General features: G+C 42.5%; 1 long non-coding RNA gene across 1 annotated transcript; it reads right to left on the bottom strand.

The window, feature by feature from the left end:
- Positions 1-3,896: 3,896 nt before the first annotated feature.
- Positions 3,897-15,414, bottom strand: LOC118497547. Its single transcript, XR_004900072.1, has 2 exons — positions 15,195-15,414; positions 3,897-4,401 (listed from the first exon to the last, which is right to left on the bottom strand). It is a non-coding gene; the product is annotated as an uncharacterized LOC118497547 (long non-coding RNA).
- Between the last annotated feature and the right edge of the window lie 347 nt (positions 15,415-15,761).

Below are 15,761 nucleotides of genomic sequence, written 5' to 3'. Positions count from 1 at the left end.
ATTGCTGTTGACAGTTGATCCTGATAATGTGGTCAGCAAAGTAGGCTGGGGGCTCCTGTATGATCCACTCTGGCTCCTGGATTTCCCATATGGGCTGTCTCCATTGATCAGATATAATCGAATAATGGCTGAAATTCTGCTTCTCGATGGGCCCTATAGGTCATTTCTTTATGACATGACCAAATTGGCCATAGCGCATTCAATTTGTTTTAATGGCCAACACAGAGGCAATTAAGCGGATTGACTGTGCAGCGATCCAAATTGTCCATTAAGAAGGTGGCCAGAATAACTGGACCAAAGGCATGTACTCCCCCTAACCACTTATTTTGGGATGTCTAGACTTGGCTGCGCCTTTAATTTTCTTAAAGCCCCTGTTAACTAGTTCTGTTTAATGTTGATACCACAGTTCTTTAGAATGAAGCAAAGCAGGTTGGGAAAAAAAGAGGGGTTTTTAGGATGATCCTGAACTTTCTGATCTGAGTGAGGTAATAGAGAGCAAGCACCTCATGTGAGCTCTGGAGATTTACAAGGATATGAGAAATTAAATTCATTGGTGTAGATTGCTACTAATACTCATTTTATGAGGAGGGATTTATCTTTCCACATTAGCAGCCCCCAAGGTTGTGATATGTCTCTATAATATGAGCCTGCATTTGAACAATTGACAATTCACTTCATCTGTTCCTACTTTGCTAATTCAATCTGCAAAGAAAAACTACTCTTGCAGGAATTTTAAAGATGAAAAACGCACCTGCTATATCATTGAATACAATTGATCTTTGAGTGTGCATGTTTAGATATATGCATTTAATTCCTTTGTACAAATACAGGAGACATTCTATCTAAGAAGGCTTGTTTATCAGGCAGGGATAGAGTGTGTCTGCTCAAATGTTTTCACCTAGCAGGTTAGCAGTGGAGGACTAGTTGTGCCGACAGAAACAGCTGCCTCCCTAAAATGGGCCAAGTAATGCTGTTCTCTTAGGATTGTTGAAAACAATTTGGAAAAATCTATACAGGGCGCCTGGCATGGTATTTTACTCTTAGCGTTGCTGTAACTATTATTAGTAGTAGTATTAGCACTAATATTAGTATTAGTATTTAGATACTCTGGGATCCCCCTAAGATTTTGCATATTGGCAGAAAATGGACAATTATTAGCGATCTTAGATGCTCAACACATGCTAGTTTTTCTACAACACAAAAACTAGCCTATGTAGAAAATATTTATATTACCATTTTTCAGGTTATAGAAATGGAGGCTCAGACCTATACAAGTTTATGGCCAGTAGGACGTGGGTGCCATTTTGCTTTCCTCTGAAGTGTTCGATTTTTTTCAGACTGTGTGTCACCTCAGCTTGTTGCTATTGCCCTTCGCTACTTTGGAGCACACTGTGATCCAGGAATTGATGCAAGAGATAACTCAGACAGTGGAGGATCATAGAAGGTCCATTCTAGTCACTCCCCAGTTTGAGGAAATCGTTAGAGCTAGTATCAAACACCTGGCACATAGCAGGGATGCAGTGGCATGTACTGCATGGGTAGATGAACCCCTCAGACAGAGGGAAGGTTGGCGGAACAGTGTTCTCAGGGCCTGCTCACTTGTCTTAGGCCCCAAGTAAAATCCAAGAGGCTCCATGAGGAACTTGAGTCCATGGATCATTGTTGTGATATCCCTAACATAAGTACTTTCGAGGGCATATCTCTTTGCTGTTTCTTAATTTAGGGAGAAAGGTTACTTTTGTGGCCCTAAGGTAATGCCTTCCCTTCTGCTGTACCTCCCAGCTCTCCCAGGACCCATTTGATAGCCCACACAGTGCTCGCATGTATAGTCTGTGGCAACTTTAATAATTCCTGGGAAACAAGAGTCACCTTATCAAATCTGCTCTTTTCTTATGCTGACACAATTAGCCAAGTGATAAAATTCTTTAAAATGAAAGAAAACACTAAAAAATATTGATTTTCTAGAGCTGTAATATGAAATGTACCATTCCCAACTAAAGCAGGGACTAATTTAGAAAAGATGCATAAATCTAAAACTATCTGTGTGCAGTGGCATTATTTTTAAAAGTGTAACAAAAAATTATATATATGGAAGCTTGTCTATCATTAAATTGCTCAGTTTGGATTTCCACTAATAAAATATAAGGACTCGTTACTATATTAGGCAAGTCACTCCTATTATTAATTTGTTAGATAAATGGCTTCTACATCTTGGAACTTTAAATGAAATGGAATTCACTAATCCTAATTGCTTTGCCTTCTACCGGAATTTTTTCCCATTAGTTCAGCATGATTTTTTTTTCTCTTTTCCACTTGAAGAGAGGAGCCTTCTTCAACTTAAAGCCTTGGGGTATACTTCATGGGTTTATTAATTATCAGGTATTCATTCAGAGGGGTTAATTAAGCAATAACTTTCTGTTGAGTGTGGTATACAACGAATAAAAGGCTCGACTTGGCCTGCTGATTAAGCACCTCGTCACCGTGCCTTCGCCTTCCTCCCTGCGGTTGAAGGAAATAAAAATCTTTGACCAGCTCTGGGCTTCGGTTGCCAGGCCATGCAGGAGGCCGGTTAAAACCAGTTTATCATTACAACTCAAGCCACCTTGAGATCATCCCAAAGAGAGAAGGGACTCCTGCTCGTTAGGGCTTCTGAGGGGGACTTTGTTCCCAGAGCCTTCTCTAATAATCACTCTGCTCGCTTTTCAGCCCAAAGCTTTAACATTTGCACTTTTCCTCCTATCAGCCAACTGCTCAAGACATTTTTTTTCCTTTGGCCTCCCAAGTCTTTGGCACACTTTTGAGCAGCAGAAGACAAAAAGTGATCTTGTTTCTTGAAAGTTTGGTAAAATTAAAGTAAGTCATCATGGTGATTTACTTTAATCATGGTGCGTGGTAATTCCACACACCAGGCAGGGGTGGTGGTACTAGTTTGGATGTTTTCCTTGGTAATTTTGATTTCAGAATACATCTACCTAGGTTCATGCTCAGTGGTTGTGGTCCCCAAAGACGGAGACAGAAGCACGCCATACGTGCAGGGATGGTGGGCTTTGAAGGACTGACCAGCATCTCATCAAGCAAAAAAAGGAGAGGAATAAGTTTCCTCTAACACAGCTCCATGAACCCAGCGTTTAGGAGGGGTGAAAATAAAGCAACTGTATCACCAGCGTCTTGGAATGCTCTAGAATGTTCCTCCGGGAAGAGACAAAAAGGAAAGCTCAGGAAAAACCCACTCAGCAGAGGCTTCTAATGCTCTGGCTAATCCTACCTGAGAATGAGGCGGTGACGGGGGAACATGGGAAACTGCACCTCCGGGCTGGCAGGCCCATCTTCTGCTACTCTGACTTCTAGAGTTATTCAAACCTCCCTCAGCTGGGAGGACATGCAGCACTGACCGTGGTGGTCGCAAACATGGACTTGGCACAATTTGCACATGGATTGCAGCCATGGCTGTGTCATTTATTATCTGAGTGACCGTGGGCAAGTTGCTAAGCTCTCTGATAGCCCCCACACATGTGATCTCATTTTTTTCCACACACTATTTGATGACATAGGTATTTCTCCATATATGAGAAATGAGGAAATAGAAGAATATAGAGGTTAAGTAAATGACCCAAGGCCACACTGCTCTCTCAGAGGTTGATACGAAATCAAATAAAATGGATATAAAACCCTTCGTACAACACTGGTCCTACCAAATGCCTGATAAATGTTAGTGGTCGCTGTTATTATCTCACCCACACCAACTTTTCCTTAGCTAAATACTCTCTACTTCTAAAAGAAGTAGATCCCCACATGGTGACTACATTGTTTTAAATGTTACTGACATAAATATATTCAGTTTTCTTGCATGGAATTCTGACCTCCCAACATACACACACATGTACAAGTAATCTTGCTCATAGTTTGTTGTGTTTTATAAAATCTACAGCGTATCAGAGTTATATGGAGAATCCACTCTCTGCATATGGAGATACATGCACACAGGCCACAAAACTAGCGCAGTACATGCCCTTGAGGAAGTCCATCACTGCCTTCACATAAGTACCTATGCAATGGTGACTCCCTTCCAAAGGGTTTAGCGTGGAAAGGAGGGAGCAAGGCTGACCTGTGTGGTGACATGCACGGTGGAGAAACCTGACAAACACTGCTTCAGCCAGGGTATACAGGTCAACATCAACAGTAATAATTATGTTGATATTATGCACTGTGTCTAATATGGCATGATGTGATGAGAGTAGCACTTTACGTCTAGGGTCATCCTCCACCAAATCCATACCACCAGTCTGATCATGAGAAAAACATTGGACTGATCCCCAGAGGCAAGGCTGAGAGACCGTCACAGCCAAGAGAAACTCAAGGAGACATGATGACTAAATGCAGGATGGGATTCCTGATGGGATCCTGAAATAGAAAAGGGACACAAGGTAACAACCAAGGATATCTGATTAAATTATAGACTTCAGTTAATAATGATGTACAGATACTGGTTCATTGATCGCAACAAATGTGTCATACTAACGTGTGATGTAAATGATATGGGAAACTGGATGCAGGAGGAGGGGGAAGAATAATTGGAAACTCTGTCCTATTTGCTCATTTTATAAATCTATAACTGTTCTTAGAGTCTATTAATAAAGATTATAAAAATCTATTTTAAATAATGTTTAAATGCATATGACCAAGAGAGGCATGCCTTCCTTACTGACTCCATGGCCAGCTCTCACTAGCTTGCCCTGGTCAAGGGCAGCTGTAGTCAGCCAAATGCACTGAGTGTTCAAGACCGTGGTCTTCCGTGTGCTCAATTCCCTGGGTCTGTCCACACTCTGTCCCAGAGCACATTTGGCCAGCAGGAACGTCCTTAACTTTAGGGTCCTCAGAGAGGATCTGAGCCCTTCTTGAGCAATGGATCTTCTTTTAAGTCAGGAACTTGGTGAATCCACAGCTTCAAGAGTCACTCCCTTCTCTAAGGCTGTGTCCTTCAGCCATGCCTCCCCATTCCAGAACTGGGTTGGAGAGGCTGAGTAAAGTGGCTACACTCATTAATGCACTGAAGTGTTATAAAAAGAGTTAAGTGGTTCCTCTGTGCCATGCTCTATGTTTGGAGAAAGTGCTTGGCTTCAGGAAGCTTGCGATCACCTGGAGATGTCAGGGAGCCTGTCCCACTACAAGAAGACACCAAAGTTTTAATCGTAACAGGGATCAAGAGAGCGAAGGGGAGGAGGGAGATAGAAATCTGCAGAAGATCCAAGGGGAAAGGTGTAGAAGGATGGTGTTCGCACATGGGGTCTCAGTGGTCCATGGACCCAGGGTCCCTCCCATGAGCCCACAGCTCTTTCTGCCTCATCCCAGGGCCATGGGGAAAAACAAGCCTCAATCCAGCATTTAGGAGAACAAAGGATAAGCAGTTGTGACCCAGAGACTCCACATGTTTTTCTTAAGCAACCACAAGGGACAGCCTCTTTGGTGAGTGCACTTACCAGATGGCTGCAGCTTGTCAGCTGCTTCCAATCAAATCTTGCACCACTGAGTTGGTGCATCCCACACACTCAGCAAGATTCTGCTGAGTGGAGGAATTAAAAAAAAAAACTTATTTCGTTCCATACCTAGAAAGTGTACTCTTGGGGTTTTGAAGGACAGAATCCAAAATCAACAAGAAAGTATCAGAAGAAAGCAATCAAAAACTGAAGACAGCACCCTGTCCTGAGCCATGTGTTTTGTTTTAAGTTTATGGCGTTGGAGTAAAGGCAAGGAGAGAAACTGGTTCTTCAAGTCAGAGTGGGCAGAGAGGCAGGAGAGGGCTGGCAGAGGGTGTGGGGAGCTGGTGGAAGACAGATGAAGGAGAACGAGAGGGAAAGAGAGAAATGGGGACAATGCAAGATATTTGCAAAGACCACAGAGTGCTCAATATGAAATATTTTGCAAATTATAACTTTTCTGGCTTAACTTCAGGTATGAAAACAAAGACTGAATTTATTCAATTCTATGTGTGCCATATACACACATACATAATCAGTGTTCATGACAGTAACTTTGAAAAACACAGTTTAGCAGAAATTTTCAAATACATCCTCCATATCCTACCTTTATAATCATAAAATGGTTTCCTTTTTATTAAATTCATTGGGGGTGACATTGGTTAACACAATCATGTAGGTTTCAGGTGTACAGTTCTATGCTACGTCATCTGTATATCGCACTGCGTGGTCCTCATCCCAAGTCGTCTCCTCCCATCAGCATGTATCCCCCCTCTACCCTCTTCCCCCTCCCTTGGCCCCTCTGATAATCACCATGCTGTTGTCTGTGTCTATGAGGTTTCTTTCTTTTTTTTCTTAATCCCTCCAGAAACCGCTAGAACAACTTTTCTGGGAAGGGGAAGGGAAAGGGGAAGGGAGAAGGTGGTCAGTGAGGAATGAGACAGTTTCTAATGATATGGTTGAATGTGATGTTGTGTGGTTTCCATACCTCCCCGTTCATACACACACATACAGAGACACATACACACTCGCTAAAATATAGCCCCGGAGTTTGAAATGCTTGCTCCAACAAATAAAAATGGTAGTAACCCTCTCTCTCTAAACCTGAATGACATTGTCAGTTTCTTCCTGGAAACAGAATGCTCTTTTGGGAACTGGGGCAATTCTCGATGACTTGGACACCCCCAAACAGTGCCCCAGGCCCTTGTGAACAGAGCATTGCAAAACCACCCAAGTGTGCCGGGGTGTTCAGTGTCGTTCAGTGGTGCACACCTAGCCATGTCCTGGAGCCACCAGACTTGTTCACACCTACTTATCATTCCAAAACACTGAGCGGGCAGATCTGTTCCTATAAGACATTTACAGAAAAAGAAAGGAAAACTCTGCTGTGGCATGAGTCTTTGATGTACCCCACCCCAAGCCATTCCAGACAACAGAGGGGTAAGGGTCAGAGGGGAGCTTTGATTTGGTTTATACTCAATAAAATGCTCAGATGTTGGCTTGCCCTCCTGCCCCCCCCAAGTCACACCAACATGAAAGCGAGGTCCTCTTATACATGCAAGTGAAAATGAGTTCTGAGGTTAGCCACCTTCCGTCATCTGATGCTTTCCCAAGTGCTGAGATTAAAATTCTGTAAGGTTCAATTTCCACATATATAAAATGGGGCAAAATATGAGCTCACAGGACACTGGGAGGTCTAAAGAGATGGATAGGTACAAGTCTGCAAGACACTCAGAACGCAGGGTACCCCAGACGGTGAGTTCCCCTCCCCTCTGTTCTTTCTAGTCTGCACAAACCAGATCCAGAAACACTCTTCTGATCAAACATGGTTTGGCAGCTTGTGAAATTATGAATTTTGGGACTTGGATGATGGCGAGGGAGAAAATGAAATCGCATGCATATGAAGTAAAACCAGGAGCTCAGGAATGATCTGCCAAAGGGAAGCTTGACTTAGGAAAGTGATCCTTTGTTTTCACATCTTTCCAGTAGAAAAGCACCATGAGAAAAGATCAGAGTGCTGGGCATGCCAAAATTCAATGTGACTTAGTGTTGGGAGAAACGGAGTGTGAACAGGAAAGAGGAAGAGGGCGGTCGAAGGGAGGAAGGGAAGCAGGAAGGAAAACACTACTCATTCCAGGAATTGGGATGCGACGCAGGCTTCCAGCTCCAGTCAGCTCCTTTTTGCCCAGAGGTGACATTGGAATTTGTGTACTCCTGCAGCCAGTGGCTAGTTAACAATTAGAAATCCATCCGTAAAATTTGGTCAGAAAGCTATAATTTTCCCTCTGGATGATTGCCCCATTGTGTAGAGATTTTGCTTGTTTGTTTGTTTGTTTGAATCTTTGTAAGATGCTAAAAATAGCATGGGACTCATTGTTGACAAGGGTAGCTAAGTGTTTCTAAATCAGGATTTCAATGGATTTTGCTGCCATTATATGAAAGCTTTCTCTGAGGAAGAATAACTATGATCAAAAGGGCTAGGATGCAAATATACTATATTTTATTTTAATTCAGTAAAGATTTTCCTCAGTCACTTAAGATTGCGAAAGGCCGTTTAAATATTATAGAATCCTAAGGTGTCTGTATTATTATTCACCACTGGGTCCATCACCCCTTTACTAGAGTGGTTTCTAGTCTATCATAGATGACCATTAAGTACAGAATGGGAGGATGAAGGAATGATAGAATTAACTGTAAGTGCTTCCAAGCTGGCTTTTTCTCTCTTCAACCCACCATTCAAAATTCCATTTCCAAGGAAATGCTAAAATTACATTTGAGTCTGGTTTTAGGTGACCTCTAAGCTCAGACTCGTTTCTCTCCAACATGCTCTTCTTAAAGAACCTGTCAAAGTGTTTGCTCTCTTCTCCCTACAGAGCATACACATACCTAACTTGCAGAAGTGTTCTCAAACTCCTCTGACGGCAGGAATCACCTGCAATGCTTACTAAACACTACTTCCCAAGTCCTTCCTGTGGGTCTCTACCTCAGCTGCACATTAGATTCAACAGGGGAGCTTTTAACGCTGCTGTTGACCAAGCTGTCTTCAGACCATTCTATCAGAAGCTCACGATGTGGGATCCAGGCATCCGTAGCTTTAAAGCTCCCTGGGTGCAGCGAAGAACAACTGTGGAGATTGTGATCCAGCAGGTCTGCCTTGGGGCCTTGGAGAATATACGCAAATGCATCAAGTGATTCTTACCATCATGGAGAGATTTCGGGAACACTGGGCTATACGGTCTGAGGACCAGATCAAGCACTGTTTCCGAAAGGTGGGTCCATTTCTCCTAAGACTGGTGAGTTGCTCTCACTCCCCTATAGGGTTTAATGATCCAGTGGCAAACATCTAATCAAGTTGGATCAATCACATTCTCTCACCTGGGATACCAGAAGGGATGTCTCTTGGTTGCAGATGGTGTCCTGTGTAAAAACATGTAAAGTAGTTTGGGAATGGTCATGTTTTGCCATTGCATGGTGAATCTGGGAGACAAAGGGGATGAAAACCTGGTGCGGACCCACTGAGAGAAGAGAAGTCACGAGAAGAAATGGAGAGGGAAGAAGAAGGAGAGAATGGGAGAAAGCTATCCTGAGATCCCAAAAGCTCTCTTTCCCTTTCTGGTTCCGAGTTCATGAGGCCCGATACCTGTCCTGTGCACAAGTGCATAAGATACTCCTATATTCTTCACACTATGTTTTTTGTGTTTCTATATATTTCTTTACATTTCTTTAGATCAAGTGGGTTTTCTTTCTTGCAACTAAAAGATACCTAAAACACCAATTCAATCATAAATAAAATCTACCAATGACAGACTCCAATTGAAAATGCAGGGACCAGGAAAAACTATATGAAGCAGGAATTCATGTGCTCACCTGGAACAGTTTGAGGCCTACTCTTCTGAAGTCTTATTAGATCATCCACTAAGCCTCAAAGCCCAGACGATGGAGACAGACAAGCCCACTAGCTCTGTAGATTTGGAGACATCAAGTATCATACTGCATGATGTCTTCAAGCCTCAATTTCTTCTAAAAATAGGTGTTTACACCTCATCACATTGGGGGGTGGTATGCAAAATGGGATAATAACTAGAAAGTAGCTAAGACAGGCCTGGATTTACAGTAGATTTTCTAGAGATGATACTCTCTATTCCTTTCTACAAAGTGAGACATAAACACCTTTCCCCAGAGGTTAACCTACAAGTTAATGTTTTATGTATTCAATAACAAAGTCAAAGAAGTGGACAGAATTAAAAGAAGTAAAAACAGGTTTCTTTCCTGCAGTCCTTTCCAGAGCACATAAATGCTAGTATGCCTTGTGAATCTCCCAAACAGGGATGTGACAGGTAGAGTTGCCCCATGTCACTTATGGTTACAGAACCCTATTATTCATGGAGCAGTTCACGGCACTGGTGCTCTACAGAACACACTCAGGGATATTCTCAGTCCTCTAGGCCTATCATTTTTAAACCGTGCCTCATGGAGTTTGGTGGGCCAGAGGATGACTTGCAGGGGTTCTGCAAAGAAGATGTGGTTGGCAATGGCCAAGTTGAACAAAGCTCTAGTACCTATACTGGGATATCTTCTCACCCCGCATCATGAACTAAGGATCTGTGTTTGAAAAAAAAAGGAAAGAAAAGATGTACATATACTTAAAAAGTACTGACCTTCATCAGAGCTTACCAATTCAGAAATAATTGTAAGGAGATACATTTACCTTTCTTCCCATAGTATCCTCTTTTCCTAATTATCAAGCTTATTTTTCCCTTAAACTCAGGTTTATTGAGCTATAATTTATAAACAATAGGATGATCCTTTTGTGTTTGGTATATGAATTTTGAGAGTGTGTACAGTCATGTAGCCACCGTCACATTCACAATATAGAATACTAGCATCACCCCCCAAAACAATTCCATGTCCTCTTTCCATCCTCAGCTTTAGACATGCACTCATACATTCTCTGTTCTTATAATTGTTTTGTGTTTTCCCTTTCCATAATGTCAGGAATCACACAGTATGTTTACTCTTGAGCCTGGCTTCCTTCTCTGAACATTCATCCATATTAATATACATATCAGAAGTCTCAGAAGTCTGTGTCTTTTTATTGTTGAGTTGTAGTTCATTGTATGGATATACCATGATTTGTTTACCCAATCAGTAGTTGAATGACAGTTGAGTGTTTTCTGTTTCGGGGCCATTATGAATAAATCCTCTATCAACATTAGTTTCAGGTTTTTGTGAGAAAGTATCCTCATTCCTCTTTGGTAAATACATATGGATGGACCACTGGGTCATAATAAGTATATGTTTAAATGTATAAGAAAGTGCCAACTACTTTCCAGAAGGACTACAATTTTGCATTCCCATCAGCAATGTGTGAGAGTTCCAGTTGTCCCCATTTTTGTCAGCACTTGGTATTGCCAATTTGATTTTGTTTCCATTTTTTTCAGCCATTCCAATAGATAGGTAGTGGTGTCTCATTGTGATTTTAAGTTGAATTCCCCTAATGACTAATGTCGTTAAGCATCTTTTCATGTACTTCTTTATCATCTCTGTCTTTCTTGGTGAAGTATCTACTCAAATACTTTACCCATTCTTTTAGTAGGCTGTTTTCTTATTACTCAGTTTTGAGGGTTCTGTAGATTCTCATTAAAAATCCTTCATCAGATGTTTATTTTGAAAATATTTTCTCACAACTTGTGATTGACTTATTCACTTCAACAGTAATTTCTGAAGTGGAGACCTTTTTAATTTTGATGAGGTGTAACTTAAAATTTTTTAAATGAACTGTATTTGTGTTATATCAAGGAAATAGTTGCCCAACCCAAGGTTTTCTCCTAGCCCAAGGGTTTTGTGGGTTTTTTTTTTTTGCTATCTTTTTTTCAGAGGTTTTACATTTAAATCTATGATCCATTCTGAGTTAATCTGTGTATACAGTTCAAGATATGAACCAATGTTCATTTATTTTGCACATGGATGCCCAATTATTCTACAGTTTGTTGGAAAGACCATCCTCACTATGGACTCATTATTTATACCTCTTTCTTTAGCTATGTTTAGTAGCTGCCCTAGGGTTTACTGCATGCATCTTTAAATTATTGCAGTCAACCTACAAATAACATTTAACCCCAGGTGTATAGTAAAAGAAACTTAGAAAAATAAACTTCCAGTTCTTCTCTAAGCTAAGCCTGTGTGCCCGGGCCTCAAGAGTAGGTTTTCTGGATGTTCCTGTCCCTCTTCCCCAAGGCAGCCATGCTCTGCCTTGCATCTGTGGTGGGTCTTGTGTGAGAGCAGCATCCTGCCCCTTTCTGAGCAGATCACTATGAATATTGGTACAAGATACAGGTCCCAGAGCTCTTTCATTGACAAGACTTAGAGGGAATTTGTCTGTTATCCTTCTCCAGCCTTAATGGGTCTCCACCTGTGCCCTCGATGCTACAGTTTGCTGCTCCTCTCCAAGCAGTTGGCGGATCTTATTCTGCAGGGAGAAGGGGTCAGATGGGCTTCCTGACTTCCCATGATGGCAGCTGCTCCCCTCTTCCCAGCCTGCATTCCTGAAGGCAGCTCATGACGGTCTATTGCTTGTCACTGGTCTTCCCTGTGAGCATCCCGTGGAAATCTGTGTTAAAAATCCTGCGAGTGCATGAGAGCTCCCATTGTTTCTATGGTTCCCAGTGGTTCCATATCTTCATGCTAGCCTACACTCAATCCTGAACAAGTCACTAAACATTTTAAGGTGGCTCCTGGAGTTGCTTCTGTCCATGACCTGCCATATGGAAAACCTGTGCTCCCCTCCCAGCTCCCCTTGGAGAGGTCTGTGTTCACTTGGAAATTGGGCTTGCTTACCCTGCAGCTTCAACTCTCTCAGGGATTCAAGAAAAGTTAGTTCATCTGATTTTTTTTGTTCTTATGGTAGGAACAATACTCTGTCCAGCTTTCCATACCCAAGGAGGAAGTGGGGCCCCCTCTCTGCACAAAGGTTTTAAGCTTCCAGCAATAACCCTCCTCTCTTAGACACATACAAAATATAGATCAGATCAACAGGTTGCTTCAATATCCAGCCAGTCATGGGCCAGGTAAAGAAATTAAACTAAATCTTTCTGAATTATATACGTAAGTATTGATTGATCCTCATGAATTATTTGTTGATATGTAGACACATGAATCTCATTTTTGATGATTTCTTCTAATACATTTCTCGGCAGGCAGTTTATGCTTGGAATACTTTTAATACTGTTTTAATGCTTGTGTTTCTTTACTTTTTAAAGTACAGTAATAAAGTTCGGCATTTATGTTAGTTTCTTATGGCTGCCACAGTAAACAAACCAGTTGGCCTCACACAATAGACATTTATTCTCTCACAGTTCTAGAAACCAGTAGTCTGAAGTCAAGGTGTGGATAGTTTTGGTTGCTTTTGGAGGCTTCTGAGGCATTCCATGCTTCTCTCCTACCTTCTGGTGGCTGTCAGCAATCCTTGGTGTCCCTTAGTTTGTAAATGGTTCACTCCAATCTCTGCCACCCTCTTCACATCACCTTCCTCAGCCCGTAGTCTCTCCTGAACTTATAAGGAAGCTTATTGTGGGATTTAGGATCTACCCCCAATCCAGGATCATCTCATCTTGAGATCCTCAACTTACTTATACCTGCAAGGACCCTTTTCCCAAATAAATTCACTTTCATGGGGTCTGAGGATGGGGGACCTACCGTACTCCCAGTATATGTTTACTAGGTCACACGTCTTGTGTTGTTTTTAAGTTGTGAGTTTTGCATTCCACTGAGTCATTAACATGAACAACCATGGAGCTGTAATAATTTGAATAATTTAATCTGCTAAGCAGGGATTAAGAAGAACTCGCTTCATAATTCATATCCTAGCTAATCCATTTACAAATTGTGAGGCCCTAGGTAAGTTAACTAGGACTCTGTGCCTCACTTTTCCCATAATTTAAATAAAAATAACATTACCTACATTCTCTCAGTGTTGTCCTGAAGATTCAATTAAATAAGACCATGTAGGCAAAGCAAGGGCATATACTAAGCATAATAAATGTCGATAACCTTCCCCTTTAACCTCATACTGCTATTCATTAAAACCACAACCTCTTCCTACATGAACTGATTATGTAATGCTTCATAGCATTTTTATGTCCATACAGAAATGAAAGCAAAAAATGAGGCCTGGAATGGAGTCAGACAAAACAGATTCTAACCCGAACTTTACCACCACCCAGCTACTTAACTTGGCTTTCTTCTTTGGGCCTCAGTTTCCTTAAAGACAAAATAAAGTGCTTCGAAGTTATTGGCCATCTTCAAGTCCATTACCACCCCTATAATACTGAATTTACACCTTGGTTGGTAGAATAAGTATTGGGGAAACTTGCAGACTTCCTCCTCATTTATTCCAGACTTTCACACCATTGGTGATACACTGATAATGTCTTAACTCAGAGAGTAAAATCAACACAATTCAGAGAATAAAAACAAGGCCTCTCTCTTTGCCAGAAAAGAGGACTCAGATTTGGAGGTCAAACAGATGAAAGAATATGTGTTTTTTTGGTTTTTTCTCTGCCAGGCCCAGTGGATAGTGTACTCAAGGCTCATCTCCTCCCAGAACACCCAGCACCGCCCCCACCTCACTGTCACACAGACCAGCATTTATGGCCACTCCAAACCTCCCAAGTATGTATTTCATAAAAGCAGGACCTGGTTCAAATCCCCTGTAATGTCTCCAAAGGGAAGGAATAGAGTCAATAATCAGGGCTGTGTCTGTGTGTCGTAAATTCCCCAATCCCCTATTCCCTCTCCTGGCTAGCACACGCAGGCGCACGCACACACACATAAACACAGTCATAAATATATACACTCCCATTTAATAGACTGGGGATTCAAATTACAGTTACAGTGTCATAAAACTGACTAATCTGCAGGGTGTATGCAGAAGTGTGTGTGTGTGTGTGTGTGTGTGAGATAGAGTGTGAGAGTGAGTGAGAGAGACAGAGAGGTACAAGCTGTCTTCACTTGAGGTCTTAAGTTCCCAAAATATGCAATTCTTCTGGGACTTTTAATAAGCTGTCCTCACGTAACTGTCCTAGAAGCCTCATACTAGGATGCAGGGCTGGCTAGACAATTTACAGGCCCATTGCAACATAAAAATGCAGGTCCCCTTCTTCAAAACATATTAAAAATTTCGAAACTGCAACAGCAGAACATGAAACCTAGTGTGAGATGTTCTTGGAGCAAGGCAATTGTGCAGATTGCCCTCCAGGTGGTTAGGTAACACACAGTGAGTCCGGATCCCAGCCTTGCAGCACATATGATATATCACGCTGAAATGTGCTATGGACGTGGGTGGCATCAGGGAATCCAAGTGGTCTATGGAATCAGGCTGGCCTGGTTTGAACCCTGCTAGACCGCCTACTATACTAATAGAGTTCCTTTGGACACTTCCATTGGTCATTTTGAACTTCAACTTCCCATCTATTAAATGGTGACAGGGAGACCCATTTCCCGGAATTACAAGTAGCATTAAATACAATAAGACATGTAAATCTCTGGGACAAACCCTGGCATGCAATAGATGTTCACACTGCCCTTCCTTTGGACACAGATTTGCATATCGGTTCAAACAAACAAACAAATGCTGGATATGAAAAGTGAAGCTCTTGTGTCTGAGGCTTGCAAGTGGCCATTGGTGATTAAGGCCGAGTGGGATTTGAAAGCCTGACATACCTTTTTCAATGTCCTCTCATTTACCTCCACGGAGGCTTCTCCCTTGGGTGGGAAGAGATGACCTTCGGGAAAAGGCCCTCGCTTAGCATTAGACTAAAGTGAGCATCAGTTGAGAGTGAAGACAAATTGCAAGGGGAAAAGGGGGAGGGGAGAGAGAGAAAGAAAGAAAAGTTAGCGGGGAGTTTGAAGAGTTCCCGGGTTTGCTTTCTTGGCAGGGACCAGGCACTTCTGGCAGTTGGGGTCTTGGAGCCGGGCCCGCGGCTCAGAGGCTCCCATTGGCCCGCCCGCGGCTGTTGCTACGCGGATGGACCAATGGCGCACAAGGGGCGTCGGGCTCCTCCCCCTCTCTGGAGCTGACGCGGAAGCTAGGGACGCGGTTGCTGCGCTCCTCTAGCCCCCCCTCCCCCCCGCTACTGCCCGCCTCGGCTTTTCTTTTCTCTTCTTCTTCTTCTTCTTTTTTTTAAATAAGGAGGGACCGGGACAGCGTTGGGGGCGCAGCCAGGGCGGGACCGGACGCCTCCCTGCGTCTCGCCGGGGAGACTGAGCCTCTGGGAAAGTTCACCTGTC

This window comes from Phyllostomus discolor, chromosome 12, assembly GCF_004126475.2.
Source record: "Phyllostomus discolor isolate MPI-MPIP mPhyDis1 chromosome 12, mPhyDis1.pri.v3, whole genome shotgun sequence".
Taxonomy (NCBI): domain Eukaryota; kingdom Metazoa; phylum Chordata; class Mammalia; order Chiroptera; family Phyllostomidae; genus Phyllostomus; species Phyllostomus discolor.
Note: the sequence above shows the minus strand (reverse complement) of the source record. Positions and strands in the feature narration are given on the sequence as shown.